Source organism: Ursus americanus, chromosome 18, assembly GCF_024610735.1.
Source record: "Ursus americanus isolate L20-20 chromosome 18, mUrsAme1.1.p, whole genome shotgun sequence".
NCBI lineage: Eukaryota > Metazoa > Chordata > Mammalia > Carnivora > Ursidae > Ursus > Ursus americanus.
In genome coordinates, this window is record NC_142144.1 from 37,316,205 (window position 1) to 37,329,323 (window position 13,119).

Consider the following 13,119-nt stretch of genomic DNA (forward strand, 5'->3'; position numbering starts at 1 on the left):
TCTCTCTCAAATAAATATATAAAATCGTAAAATAAATAAATAAATAAAACCTAAAAAGAAAAAGCATCTGGTTTCAGAAGTACTTTGCTATATTCATTTTCATTGGTAAAACAGTTCAATAAAAATTTTAAATGTATAAACTTGAAGGTAGAAGCCTTCTCTAATAAAATAGTAAGATGATAATCATCTTCAGCAGCTGTATCATTTGCACAGGGCTAAGAATTGCCCCATACATTAGCTTTTTAAAAATCCTCCCATTTGGTAACATTGTTATCCCCATTTTACAGATAAGGAACTGAGGTTCAATGCAGGTAAGTACCTTGCCCTGTCGTGGAGTTCTTTGGTGGTGGGGCCAGGATTTAGATTCCTGAGTCCAGAGCATAGGTGCTTAACAAATGCAACTTTGCTCCCATAACTATACCTAAGTAGTCATTGTGTAGTGTATCAATAAATCAGTAGTAAAGGCCATTGACTTCTGTGGCCTCCTCAGCCATTGTGACTAGGAGGCATTATTATACTTTAAAGTGAATAAACAACTCTTGCAAATTTGCTCAGTAGGTTAAGGTGACCTGTGGAGCAATCATTTTGAATCATCTAAGGAGCACAGGGAGAATTAAGTTAATGGTAAAGCACACCTGCCAAATGCTGAAAAGAAGATAAGCAGCCCTCAAGAACCCGTGACCTGCAACGCTGGGCAGTGTGATCACTGAACTCCAAGGATCAAGCCTCCTGAGCTTGGCTGGCAGCTGTGATTCAAGGGGGGTCAGGCACCAAGATGTGCTATTTTCTGCCTATTGCATTTTGAAGAGGCACGTCAGAGAAGCTAAGCCTGATGGACACTGAACACTGGTGGTTGTTTTTTTTTTTCCCCCGGCAACAAAATTAAAACTGCACCTAGGGATTTATCCACCCTTTTGCTGATCTCGATGTGAACTGTGTGGTGAAATCCCTGTACACAGAACTGATTCTATCTCCCAGGGTGTTGCTTAAAATGTGGCTGAGCACAAATGGAAAACATCAAGTCTTGTTGAAGTCAGCACACAGAATTAATCTCTAAAAGTAATGAAAGAATTCGTTTCACTCTGTAAAATAAATAAATGTGAAGTATGGTAAAATCAGAGATGTTCAGCTCAGCTGCAGAGACATTTTGGGGAAAGGATACTGTGTTCTTGGGACACACTTTAATGCCCCTCTGATACCCTTATGTGATTATAAGGATACTTTGGATTTCTTTCTTTAAATATATTTAATATATGAGGTTTTGAACCTGCAACTGTTTACCTTAAGTGCATTTTAACATTGGGAAAGGTAAAAACTTAAGTGTTTTGCCCCACTCCCTTTTTAGCTCTTGGATGCATAAGTATATTATTTAAGTAAATATAAAATTAGGAACCATCGCAATATTTAAAGCCAATATGAAGTAAGGTTCTCTGCTTTCCACCCCATCCTTAATTTTATTTTTACCTTGACTCTGAACTTCATGCTTTGGTTTTTTTTCTAAGTGTAGTCCATGGACCACCTACTTGGAATCAGCAGTGCTTGCTTAAAAGTTGTTCTGAAAGTCTGGGGTAGAGGAAGTCAGATCAAATAACACTTCTCCCCCAGTACCTAAGGAAGTGAACAAAAAAAAAAAAATTTTTTCTTTTCAAAAGGCCAAAAATTATCAGCAGTAATCAAAATTTAAGAGTGGCTCTCAACCTTGTTTACCACACCTGCTTCCCAGAAAACCACTGAGGAATGTTCCAATATCCTGAATTCACCTTGATTTGGAGAGAAGTGGCCGGAAGGATAAGTAAGTGGGAAACTATCAACTTAGGAGCCGCTTTCTGCACCACTCAGACCCTGGCTGAGGACCAGCCATTCTCCAAGGTCACTGCTGAGTTGGAAGAACAAACCAGAGCCCTTGGGTTAGGAAATTCCTGGCCTTCCAGGGAAGACTGGCCCCAATAAAGGACAGTTGCAGGGACTCAGAAGAGAGGAGGCAGTCCAGGATCCCAGCAAGGACTGCAGGCAGTTCCAGAGTGGCTCTTTTCCTTCCTACTCTCAAGCTCAAGATACTGCAAAGTAAATAGAAAATGACATCCAGCCTCCAAGTTGTTGTCCACAGGGTGATAGCTTTCCAGGGAAGCTAAGAAGGTCAAGAAGAACTACTGTAGAGCAGGGAAACTGAAGAATTATATAGAACTGTCCAACTGTAGCTTAAGCGAAATAAAAATAAATGGCATGTCAACCTTGTAAATGTGTCACAGAGGAGGGGGTGGGGGCAGGAAGAGGGAGAGAGAGAGAGAGAGAGAGAGAGAGAGAGAGAGAGATAAAGTACAGATACAAAGGAAATAGTATAGAAGAAAACAAAAATTTAAAAAAAAACACAGAAGAAAACTCCCCCAGATTGCCTTAGTGCTAAAAAAAACCCCCCCAAAACCTTAATAAAAACAGGCTACCAGTAAACTAAGAACTCAAAGACAAAATGCTGAAACAACAGAAAGAAATGAAAGAGAAATTGCAGGGATAAGGAACCCTATTGGAACCAAAATAATATTGCAGATCTTAAAAATAAATTAGAAATCAAAGAACAGTCTAGAAAGAAGTTAGTGTAATTGAAGACTTGGAATAATTATTATGAACACAGCAAAAAATTATAAAGAAATTAAAATAATGAGACCAAACAAGGTGTTCATATCTAGATGATACAAAATGCAGATAATTATTGTCCCCGAAATAGCATACTCAAAATAGAAGATAAAAATTATTCTCAAATATAATGAAGGAAAATTTCCCTGAAGGTAAAAGAATGAAATCTGCAATTGAAAGGGTACACCATATACTCAGAAACTATTTAATATAAAACAATTGACATTGATTAAGGTATTTACCTTTAGGGATAAAGAAAGCTTTCCTGAGGCATCCAAGCACAAACAGCTCACAAGGGGGAAGGGTCAGGCTGGCCTCCTACTTTTCTGCAGAAGACAGGTGAGCAGTATCTACATGTTTCCGCAGGAAAGGAAGTGGGACAACTAAGCCAAGTTGTCATTCAAGTGGCAAGGCAAAAAGCAGACATTTTTAAACACACAACAGAAAACCAAACCAAACCAAAAACCCGAAGGAAAAAAAAAGAAAGATAAAAGGAAGGTGGGAAGAAAGGAAGGAGGGAAGGAAGGCAGGCAAGAAGATAATACTCATTTTAAGCACACACACACACACACAAACCATACACTTTTTTTACTATAAAATCAAGCCATTCAAGAGGTGAAGTTAAATCACCTAATTTTTTCTATTAGCTTTTCTTCTGATATTGTCAAGAATTCAATTTTCAAATTTCAAAGAAGCCTCACCTACTTGAGAGCATCAGGAAGAAGGAGGATTGAAACGTTGGGGATAGGGAAGTGAGAAATGGGAACCAAAGAATAAAAGTCAAACTTTATAAAGTTTACAATTTTGCATCAGATTAACCCACCCTGTGCTCCATGGCATCATTGATAACATACAGATAAGAATCCTTGCTTTACAGGGCTGTTGGAAAAAGTAAAAGAGAAAAAGATACAGTGAGACTGGACCTCACAACCTGGTACATTCTAAGTGCTTAGTAATTGCAGTCTCTCATCTATTCCCATCCCTTGCCCTATACACTGTTGTCTGGTTTGATTTTGTTCACTAAGGCTCACTCTATATTCTTATGCCTCTGTACTTTTTTCAGGTTGAATAATTTGTGGCTTAAAGCTAAATGTTTGCTAGTAAACTGTTCTTAAATTAGCATGGGAAAAAATCATGGGCTTTGGCCGCAGAACTAGGCTTCAATCCTGGGTTGCCTCTCTCATACACATAATGGGAATATCTGAAGAAGAAAGAGAAAGGAACAGAAGCAGTATTTGAGGTAATAATGACTGAGAATTTCCACCAAATTAATGTCAGACAGAAAACCACAGATCCAGGAAACTCAGAAAACACCAAATAGGATAAATGGCCCTCCCTGCCCCCCCACCAAACTACATTGAAACATATAACATTCAAATTGCAGCAAATCACAGATAAAGAAGAAAATCTTGAAAGAATCCACCAAAGGTAAGAATTATATCCAAGTTCTCCTCAAACAACCAGGCAAGCAAGAAGAAAGAAGAGTGAAATATTTAAAGTGTTGAGAGAAACAACAGCAGCAACAACAACAACAACAACCAAACAAAAACCTAGAAATCTGCATCTCGTAAAATCATCCTTCAAAAATGAAGGAGAAATACATTCTTGGATGAATAAAAATTGAGGGACTTTTCAGAGAAGGAAAATAGTAGAGATCAGAAACTCAAATCTATGTAAAGAAGAGCATTAGAGAAGGAATGAGTGAAGGTAAAACAAAAACTTTTTTCTTCTTAATTTATCTAACAGATTGAGGTAAAATAACAATATATTTGATGATTATAGCTTATGTATAAGTGAAATAAATGACAGCAATGATACAGGAGAGGGAAGAATGAGAAATATTTTATTATTACAAGGTATTTGCATTACTTGTGAAGTGGTATGGTGTTATTTGAAAGTGGACTTGGATTAATTATAGATGTATACTGCAAATTCTAGGACAATGACTAAAAAAAGTAAAATTGACATTAATTATAAGTGATTAGAAAGGAGAGAAAATGGAATAATAAAAAATGCAGAAAAACACATAAATAAGAACAAAGAACAACACCAACAAATAAAAGTGGTGATAAATATGGTAGATATTCATCCAACTGGATCAATAATCACTAAATGTCAATGGTCTAAATACTATCAATTAAAAGACTGAGATTGTATGTGTTGAGGGGAGCACTGTGTATTGTGTAAGACTGATGAATCACAGACATGTACCCCTGAAACAAATAATAAATTATATGTTAATAATTGAAAATTAAAAATAAAATTAAAAAAAATAGTAAAAGACTGAGATTGTCAGGGTGGATCAAAAAACAAGACAACTATTCGTTGTCAACAAGAAACCTGCTTTATTTTTTAAAAATTGTTTTAAATTTTTATTTATTTATTTGAGAGCAAGAGCATGGGGGGGGTGGGGAGGAGCAGAAGAGGAGGGAAAAGTGGACTCCCCACTGAGCAGAGGAACCTGACAGCAGGGCTCCATCCCAGGACCCTGGGATCATGATGTAAGCCCAAGGCAGATGTTTAACTGACTAAGCCACCCAGGCGCCCCAAGAAACCTACTTTAAATATAAAGACATGTGTAGATTAACTCTGCTGTGCCATCCTGCTCCCATGCCCCATTAACATTCAGAAATTGCCAGATTGGTTCATTTTGCTCATTGGTTCAAGGTCTCCAGCCAAAAGTATTAGAGTTCACTCTTTGAGTCCTCCTGCCTGCCAGTATTCTGGTTCAGTTCTCCCAAGACAGGCACTCTTCTGTTTTCTTATACATCCATGTGTATAAATTACAGTCTTCCAGGAGCATTTCCCCCTCTGGTTACTCTTGGAATTTTAATTGCTCCCCATATCTCCCTTAAAGGCACTTATGTTCTTCTGAAGTGGCCACTAGCTCTTTGAGCTGCTAGAAAGTGTTTTATATTTTATAGGTGTGCACAGTGCTGGGTGGCACTCCTTGTTTCAGTTACTGGCTCCACCATCTACCTGGTCATACAGGCTATAATCCAACACTGCTGCTTTTACGTTCTGTGATTTAGCATCCAAGAACTTCAGAGGTAAAACAGATCTTAAGGCACCACAGACTGTGACCTATCTATAGCCCAACTCCATGGGATGACCTCATTAATTAGAGCTGATGGTTCTGCTATGATTCTTCTGGCAGACTGTTCACAAATGATGCTAATTGTTGGGTATGTGCATCTCTTTTAACCTAATTCTCTAGGGGCCTGAATTCCCTCTCTTAAAGCCTCTCTGTTCTTCACACTCAGTTCATTAGCAAGTCTTGCTGATGCTACTTCTGAAATATCTCATACATATGCCACACATATGTCCCTGCCACTGGCTTAGAGGAGCTCTTAACTCCTGATAGCCTCCTGACTGGTTCTTTTTGCCTCCAAACTCTTCCTTTTCATGGCTGACCTCCTTTTTTTGGACAGATTTTCTTTTTACAAACCTTGTTACTCTGATTATAAAATTTGACGGACTGTTTACAGGAAAGCCTAGATTTCTTGATATACACAATCATTCAGTGTCTACTGTGTCGGCCCCAGCATCATCACTCTCTTGTGCACCCTTCAGCCTCAATGAGCATGTCCTCTTTCCCAGGAGGCCTCTCTCCTACTGTTCATGCTTTGTCAAAATACCCTTTCCTTCCTTTTCTACCCCCAAAATTACTCATTGTTTCAAAGCCCATCAAGAAGTTTGCTACCCTAGGGACACCTGGGTGGGTCAGTTGGTTAAGCGTCTGCCTTCGGCTCAGGTCATTATCCCAGGGTCCTGGGATCAAGCCCTGAATTGAATCAGGCTCCCTGCTCAGTGGGGAGTCTGCTTCTCCCTCTCTCTCTGCCCACCCCACTTGTGTTCCTTCTCCCTCTCTATGCTCTCTCTCTCTTTCTCTCTCTCTTTCATAAATAAATAAATAAATAATCTTAAAAAAAAAAAAGAAGTTTGCTACTCTAACATGCCCAGGAAATCTAATTCAGGAGTTTCTTGGGGCTGGTCTTAGGCCTTGCCTCCCTCTTCTCTATATCCTCTTTGCTGAGGTATAGTCATCCATAACATGGCTTCAGTTATTGATCTGCATACAATTCACACATTTATATCTTCCACACAGACTTTTCCTCTGAGTTCCAGCCTCATATATCTAATCACCTAATTGACACTTGCCTTTTTTTAATATTCAAGTACCCTGTTAATCTTCATAAAATTATGATTAAAGCACTATTATTGCTCTCATTTTGAAAACTAGAAAACTGAGGCTCAGAAACATGAAATGCGTTGTGTAAGTTTGCACAACTAATTGATGTTTGATGGAATTTGAACCTAGTACTCTGTGCCCTTAAACTTTATGCCTTTATCTAACATATCATTACTGTCTCTTGAATATTAACATCAGGGAAACTAAGATAGCTTGTTTGAAGTAATAATAATAATAATAAAGGTGTTACTGTTAAGAAGGAACTGGAACCAATTTATTTGAATAGAAATAATTCTATATTCTAGACAATTCAAAACCTTACACAATATAATAGAATCTTAGGGTTGGATGAGATTTTCAAGTTCATTCAGCCCATCCATCTTTCTTTCCTACTTGATTCTAGGACATATTTGAGTTCATAGTGGGTTTTTTATAAGAAGTATTTTTATTTTTCATTTGAATGGATTAATATTGCTTTTTCTGAGCGATGAGGAGAGAAAATGAGCCACACTAATATTATTTCAGCTTCTGACTCCAGCTGCATCTGATGACCTTTCTCCATGATGTTTCTTTTTTGATTTGTGCATCACTAACCTTCTTCTATCTTTTTTTTTTTTTTAACTCATTTAAGTTGGGGGTCTCTCACTAACCTGACATTGCCTCTGGATGTCTCAAGCCATTTCAGGGTAAACAGATTGAATACTGAAACTCATGATTTTCTCTGCCAAACTGGCTCTTTCCTAGTGTTCCCTATCTTAGTGATTGGCGCCACCACTGGTGCAGTTGTGCCAGTCAGAAACCTAGGCGTCATCCTAGACCCACCTCTCTCTCTCACTTCTCACATCTGCTGTCATCACAGCCTGTCCTGAATACCTTCTAAATAGCTCCTGACTGTCCTCCTCTCTCCACTTCCACTGCCACCACTTCTATCAATCTCTGGCCTGGATCATTAAAGTAGCCAAGTAAGATCGCTCTGCTTCCATTACTTGTTTCTTCCAATTTGTTCTCCAGAGTATGAAGTAATCTTTTCAACACAAATATTCAATGGTCACTCCTAGCTTAACAATGGCTTCCCATTGCTCCTGGAAACGTTGAATTCCTCTAATGTGGCCCTTGTGATGCTGCATGGTCCATCCTACTTTTAGTGCCTGATGTACATCATGTTCCCTCCTACCATGGGACCTCAGAACATGCAGTTTCCTCTGCTTGCAAAACTCTTTTGTCTCCTTTTCACCCAATTAATTAAGACGTAGAGTCCTACTACAAAAGCTCAAGGGGGGAGAAGGCCATTTCTTCTTCCCACATCCAGGAAGGTATATGATCTTAGCCTCGACAAGAAATAAATCTTGAGGAAATGCTGCAAAAACACATAATGGATTATTCTTTGCTGGGCGGTGTCATGGTAGCAAGTAATCAGGAGTGGCCATCATCAGGGTCAGGTATTAGCTCCTTTAGCAGAATCTTGACTATGTCTGGCCTCCCTTAGTTCCTACCTTAGTCTGGTTCTCTAATATTTCTACCAATTCTATGAGCTATCTGATACTCTTGCAGGAGATTATTTTTCTACTTAAGTTGGCCTAAGTTAGTTTCATTTTTATAACCAACAATCCTGATGAATAGTACAGTGTGATTCATTTATTAATGGCTATTTCATCTCCAGGAGAGGAAGCTCTGTGGCTATCTTGAATATCATTGTATTTGGAGGTGCTTTTCCAGTGCCTGGAATATAATTAATACTTAATAGTTTTTAGATAAACAGGTAGATTCCTCTTAACATTTCAGTAGCACTTTGCACAGATTTTTGTATTGTAATCTGGTTTTGCCTTTAAGAAGATATACCTTGTCCACTGATCCACTGATCAATTTTTGAGGAATAAACCAAAATTGAATTCTTGGGATAAATCCTTTTTTTTAATTTATTTTTTTAATTTAAATTCAATTAGCCAACATATAGTACATCATTCGTTTTCGATGTGGTGTTCAGTGATTCATTAGTTGCATATAACACCCAGTGCTCATCACCACACGTGCCTCCTTAATGCTATCACCCGGTTACCCCCTCCCTTCCATAACCCTCAGTTTGTTTCCTGAGTCCAGAGTCTCTCATGGTTTGTCTCCCTCTCTGATTTCTTCCCATTCGGTTTTCCCTCCCTTCCCCTGTGGTCCTCTGCACTATTCCTTATGTTCCACATATGAGTAAAACCATATGATAATTGTCTTTCTCTGCTTGAGTTATTTCACTCAGCACAATCCCCTCCAGTTCCATCCATGTTGATGCAAATGGTGGGTATTCATCTTTTCTGGTGGCTATGGGGAGGTTTTTAAACTACAAATTCAATTTCCTTAATAGAAATAGGGTCACTTATGTTATTTACTTGTTATTGTGTGCGTTTTGGGAGTGTGTGTCCTGTAAGGAATTTGTCCATTTCATCTAAGTTGTTGAATTTATGGCATGGTGTTGTTCATAATACTCCTTTTTTTTTTTTTTTAAGATTTATGCTTTTTTTTTTTTTTTTGGAGAGAGAGAGCACATGCAAGTGGGGAGAGGGGGAGAGAGAGAGGGAAAGAATCTCAGGCAGACACCGCACAGAGCATGGAGCCTGATGTGGGGCTCGATCCCATGAGATCATGACCTGAGCCAAAATCACAAGTCAGACACTTAACCACTGAGCCATCCTGGTGCTCCTGTTCATAACACTTACTTTCATTTTAATGTCTATAGGATCTGTAGTGATGTCTTCTCTTTCATTCCTGAGGTTGGTAAATTGTGACCTCTATTTTTTTTTTCCTATCAGACTGGCTTGAAATTTATAATTTACTCTTTTTTCTTTTCAAGAAAACCAATTGTTAATTTCATTAATTGTTTTCTGTATTATCGTTCTGCTTCCTCTTTCATTGGTTTCTGCTCATTATTTTTTTCCTTTTGCTTCCTTTAGTTTTCATTAGCTCTTCCTTTTCTCGGTTTCTTTTTTTTTAAAGATTTTATTTATTTATTTGAGAGACAGAAAGAGAAAGAGAGAGAGTAAGCATGAGCGAGGAGGAGGGACGGGGGAGAGGGACTAGCAGACTCCCCACTGAGCAGGGAGCCCAACATGGGGCTTGATCCCAGTACATTGGGATCATGACCTGAGCTGAAGGCAGATGCTTAATCGACTGAGCCACCCAGTTGCCCCCCTTTTTTTTAGTTTCTTAAAGTGTAAGCTTGAATCATTGTTTTAAGGCCTTTCTTTTTCTTTTTTTTTTTTTTTAAGATTTTTTATTTATTTATTTGACAGAGATAGAGACAGCCAGCGAGAGAGGGAACACAAGTGGGGGGAGTGGGAGAGGAAGAAGCAGGCTCATAGCGGAAGAGCCTGATGTGGGGCCCGATCCCATAACGCCGGGATCACGCCCTGAGCCGAAGGCAGGCGCTTAACCGCTGTGCCACCCAGGCGCCCCTAGGCCTTTCTTTTTCTTAAATATTATGATTTAACTCTGTAATCTTCCTTTTGAGTACTGCTTTAACTGAATTCCACAAATTTTGATGTGTTTTGTTTTCTACTTTTGGTTGAAAATATTTTCTAATTTTCTTGTGATTTCTTTTTTTGACCCATGAGATATTTAGAAACGAGATGCTTACTATACAACTTGTTGAGTATTTGCCATTATTTTTTCTATTATTGACATCAGTTTAACTCTGTCATGGTTAGAGAATATATTTTGTATGATTTTAGTTCCATTAAATCTGAAACGTATTTTATCTATGGTCTATCGTAGTGAATGTTCCACATGCATTTGAAAATAGTATGTCTTTTGGTGTCATTGTGTGACATGTTCTATAAATATCAATTACAGTAAGTTGATTGGTAGTGTTATTTGATATCCTATGTATTACTAATTTTCTTGCTGCTTGTTTCTGTCAACTACTGACAAAGGAGTGCTGAAGTCTCCAGCTAGAATTATATATTTATCTATTTTTCCTTCCATTTCTATGAATTTTTCTTCATGTATTTGAAGCTCTTATTAGGTACACACACATTTATCATTATCAAATGTCTCTCTTTGTTCCAGGTAATATTCCTTGTTCTGAAACTTACTTTGTCTGAAAATATTGTTTTTTTGCCTTGTATACCTTTTCCATTCTCTTACTTTCGATCTATCTGTGTCTTTATATTTACAGTATGTTATAGCATATCTGAACTCCTATGTCACATATTGATAAGTGTCCCTCAGGTCACTGATGCTCTGTTTATTTCAGCATTTTTCTCTCTGTTCATTCAGGACAGCTTTTATCACTGTGTCTCAAATTTACTAATCTTTTCTTTTATAGTGTTTAAGCTGTTGCTAGTCTCATTCATTGTATTTTTCATTTCAGATATTGTATTTTTATTGTCCAGAAGTTACATGAATCATTTTTATATCTTTCCTTCCTCTCCTAATCTAATGTTCTTCTTCACCTTCTTTAATATATGGAACATGTTTATAATATCTTTTTAAAACATCCTTGTCTGCCAATTTCATTATCTCCATCACTCTTGTCTCTATTCATTGACTGATTTTTCTCTGGCTATGGATCTTATTTTCCTGCTCCTTTGCATTCTTGGTAATTTTTTTTTTAGTTTTGAATTCTGAACATTGTGTTATTAACTTTTTTTAGATGATGGGTTTTGTTGTATACCTTACATAGCCTTGGACTTTTATTCTGATGTGTAGTTAAGTTACTTGAAATTAGTTGTATTGTTTCAAGGTTTGCTTTCAAGCTTTGTTAGGATGGATCCAGAGTAGCTCTACTACCAAGAGGGCAATACTCTTTTCAGGTCAGTACCTAATGTCTTTTGTAGTTTGAGTTCTTTTCACTCTGGTCAGTAGGAAAATGAACTATTTCCGGCCTCGAGTGAGCTGCGGGCACTGTTTGGTGTACAGTTTTCCTGGGCTTTTTTCTGTGGCCTCAGGTAGTTTTCCTTCACACAGGCACAGATCATTGTCCAGGCGAAGATTCCAGAGCTCTCTGTACTAGCACTCTCCTTTCAGAGGGTAAGTCTAGCTGTCTTGGCCTCTTCAAACTTCAGTCTCTATCTTCCCAACTCAGTGAGACTGCTATGCTCTGTTTGGGTTATCACTTCCTGTACTAGGAATTTCTTCCAGGTAGAAAACTGGGGTAATTATAGGGCTCACCTCATTTATTTCCCTTCTCTCAGGGATCACAGTCCTACATTACCTATTATCCAGTGTCTAAAAACTTCATACATTTTTTCTGATTTTCTAATTGTTTAAAGCACAAAGGTAAATCCAGTCTCTGTTACTTCATCATGGTCAGAGGTGGCATTATATACACATTAGCTTTGCCATACTTATTCCCTTAACTCTCTCCCTTAACACAAATGTGCAATTTTTGTGGTCTGGAATTTAATGGACAAGGAAATATATGACTGCCATAATTTGGAAGAACCAGGATGGGAAATGTTTTCAATTTAATATTGAAGATAACTCATATGACCACAACAGTTATGGGAAATTATTTTAGCCTGAATGTAGTACTCTGATTTCTTATCTATAATTGTGGTTGTGTATGAGAATGGTTTAATAATGTTGAGTGTAGTGTGAGGGCTCTGTTTCAACGTAGGAAGAATCCTGAAGGATGGTAGGAGTGGAAAAAGAAGCCTCTGGTGTTGACTACCTTTGTTTCCGGGAATGAACCAGTGTTGCTACTATCAGATTTGCTTAGAAGGATGATGAGAGCAGAAGTGGTAGGAGATCTTACCCTTGGTCTCCTTTCAGTGGGACTGAAGGTTGGGAAGGGGCAGGAAGGGAATGAGCCACTATCTATTTCCTTGATTTTCTTTATTTTAATTAGATGAACTTCTTCCTTACATTGAGACCTAGCACCTGACACAAAGAATGCCAGGATTAATGGATGCATGGATAGGAAAAAGAGACATTAGTGTCTTCTATTCTTTCTCATCAGCAATCTCAAGATGCTTTATAATGGCAACTACCAGGCTCTAGTTGCTAAATACTGGGTTTGCAGCTTTTTATTATAATCATCTAATTTTAGTTTCAGAGCATATTTTAATTGGATGGTGTTGACTTATTTGGAGTTGTCAGAATCCATATAACATAGTAGAATAAACTTAGGGATTTTGAAATGTGTGTCTCAAAATAGAGCTGGAAAAAAAAGAGGAATAGAATCCGTGTTGGTTTTAAAAACCACTTGGAGCAAGGGAAATTTACAGCTTGGGCTGCTTTGTGGACTCTCCTGACATCACTGCTGATTCTGCACTTTGGGAGACAGGTTGTCATTTCACTAGTGCCAGGTT